The sequence below is a fragment of the Enhydra lutris genome, unplaced genomic scaffold (genome assembly GCF_002288905.1).
Source record: "Enhydra lutris kenyoni isolate GAN:26980312 unplaced genomic scaffold, ASM228890v2 scaffoldscaffold51, whole genome shotgun sequence".
NCBI lineage: Eukaryota > Metazoa > Chordata > Mammalia > Carnivora > Mustelidae > Enhydra > Enhydra lutris.
In genome coordinates this window covers 10,916,626-10,919,757 of record NW_019154135.1, presented here as the reverse complement: position 1 = coordinate 10,919,757, position 3,132 = coordinate 10,916,626, and positions in this window count along the sequence as shown.

Sequence of the window (3,132 nt, the reverse complement as noted above, 5' to 3'; positions counted from 1 at the left end):
CGCTCCGAGCTGACCGAGCCTGCGACTAGTTCAAGGTAACCCCGAGCTTAGAGCTTACTCCTCGGCTCTGTCTCTGTAGCCGGCTTCCCCGTTCTAATACCTGTAAGCTCTGCGACACTCAGACACCCCCGATCCTTCTGTGACCCTGCGGGACCTGAGGCCACGCTGACCCTGTATGGGCTTCACCCCGGTTGAGCCTCTGGAGCGATGTCCCTCAGCGGAACAGACTTTTAAAAGTCCTGATTTTGTGCTCCGTTGCTCTGCCCCTTGCCGGGAGCCGGACCCTCCTCCCGCGGTCTATCTTCCTGTCGCTTTGGATTCACTTCTCCGCCAGTCCTACCTTTCAGAAAGTGGTTGATTTTCTGTTTCTAGAGTTGCTGTTCTTCTTCTCTTCGATCTCCCGTTGGATTTGTAGGTGTTTGCAATCTTTAGATAAGCTATCTAGCTGATCTCCCGCTACCTGAAGTAGTCTCAGCCTGCTACTTCTCCGCCATCTTGACTCCCTCCCGGGTATTCATCCTTTCTGATGGAGGCTTACTTGTGGAGCATAAGGAATAACATGGAGGACATGATGAGATGGAGAGGAGAAGTGAGTTTGGGAATTGGAGGGGGAGACTATGAGAGACTGTGGACTCTGAGGAACTAACTGAGGGTTTTGGAGGGGATGGGGTGGCAAGTTGTGTGAGCCTGGTGGTGGGTATTAAGGAGGACACGTATTGCATGGAACACTGGGTGTGGTGCATAAACAATGAATTCTGGGACACTGAAAAGAAATTTAAAAAATAAAAAAAATTGAAATAAATAAATAAATAAATAATATTATAAATACATTTATATATAAATCTTAATAAATAATACATATTTGTATTTTTAATATATATGTGTAAGTATATATAATATAATAAATACATATTTATAATTTATCTGATATATTTATATATTTATATAATATATAATATTATAATATATTATCTATAATCATAGATAATCTTTTATCTATATTATATGTTATATAATATTATATAATACAATAAAAGATTATATATAATGAACTTTAAGAATTATGAAATATCGGAATTTGTCTCAGGACTTGTATTTAGTATTTCATTTAGTTCTCTTTCACAACAATATAGCAAGACAAGAGGTTGTCTTAACTGTCAATGGGCTTAACTGAAAAGGAAATTAGACCCAGATCAGGTAAGTGAATTTTTCAAGGTAACACAGCATCTAAAATAACAGATGTAGTTTATAGCTTCTGAAGTTCTGAATCAAAACTCATGGCACTTGGAGAATAAATGATGACCAGCCTGAGGCAGGAAATGCACAAAAATAATGTAGGCTGTCTTATAATGTTTTGAAACAAAGAATCAGTCAAAATGACATTTGTGGGGGCACCAGGGTGGCTCAGTCAGTTAAGCAACTGCCTTTGGCTCAGGTCATGATCTCAGGGTCTTGGGATTGAGTTTTGTGTCAGGCTATCCTGCTCAGCAGGGAGTCTCCTTCTCCTTGGAGTTCTCTTCCAGAGCCTTCTGCTCCTCCTGCTCTCTCTTTCTGTCTCTCAAATAAATTTTTTTAAAAATATCAAATGACATTGGCACCTATATCAGGAAACCTCATTGGACAAATATTGGACAATATGAGAAGTAATGAATGTAACTGCTAATGAATCTAATTGTATGAGATCCTTCTGAGTGAAGCCAATTTTGCTTTCAACCAAGATGAAGTAATGGATTCACTCTCCCACCAGAAATAATCCTAATGATGACAATGATGGTGATGATCATACAGATACAACCCAAAACACTGGCATTCAGACATTGAACATGAGATAGAACAGTGATATATGAATATGAGTTGAGGAAACAAATGAAGGTAGCCCAGTGATGGCCCCAGCTTACTGACTAGACAGTTTTGGGGAAAAGTCTCAGATAGCAGAAACCAGGCAGTGTATCGTGGTTCTTTTGAATGGAGAAGGCACAGGTGGAGGTCTAATAAAGTTAAGTGGGTAGAGCTCACAAAGCAGAATATTGGAAGAAGGAAACCTGCTGAGACAGAGTGCTTTGGAGATCTGCAGAGTTTCTCCCAAGTCTTCTGCAGAGGACTGCTTGGTGTGTGCACATGAAGACTTCAGCTGAGGTCTGTGTCAGACCTGTCTTTAGTTATACGGAAAAGTCTCAGAACTAAGACAGGGCTAGAAATAGTTTGTGCTCACCATAACTAATGTGTGTGTAAAAGTTTCTCAAAGCCAAGAAAAAGACCAAAGGAATGGATTATAGATAACATGCCCAGAGAAGGGGCACCTGGGTGGCTCAGTAGGTTAAGCGTCCACCTCTTGATTTCAGCTCATGGTTGAGGTCCTGAGATGGAGGTCCTGAGTCATACTCTCTCTTTCCTTCCCTCAAAAGAAAACAAACAAACAAGCAAACAAAACCCCCAAAAAACAAAACAAAACAACAACAAACACCCAGAGGAAACACAAAATGGGGAATAGCCCACATTTCCAGAACAGCAGCATTGAGTAGACTACTCAGAACGTTATTGCTCCAATAGTGGGTTATAATTTTTCCTAAAGTAAATGCTATGCTGGTCTTTCATAACAAAGCTTGAAAGCAAACATTAAAAGGATCAAACCATATCCGAATAAGCTAACTGAATCTGAGAATAAAGTTCAATAATTTTTATAAAATTACCACAAAATATCTACCATCCAACATGGTAACATTCACAATATCTGCCAACCAAAAAACAATTACCAGTCCCATGAAAAGTGCAGAAAAATCCTTGAGGAGAACACAGGCAGCAACCTCTTCAACCTTAGCCGCAGCAACTTCTTCCTAGGAGCATCACCAGAGGCAAGGGAAGCAAGGGCAAAAATGAACTATTGGGATTTCATCAAGATCAAAAGCTTTTGTACAGCAAAGGAAACAGTGAACAAAACCAAAAGATGACTGACAGAATGGGAGGAGATAATTGCAAACAACATATCAGATAAAGGGCTAGTATCCAAAATCTATAAAGAGCTTAGCAAACTCAACACCCAAAGAACAAATAATCCAATCAAGAAATGGGCAGAAGACATGAACAGACATTTCTGCAAAGAAGACATCCAGATGGCCAACAGACACATGAAAA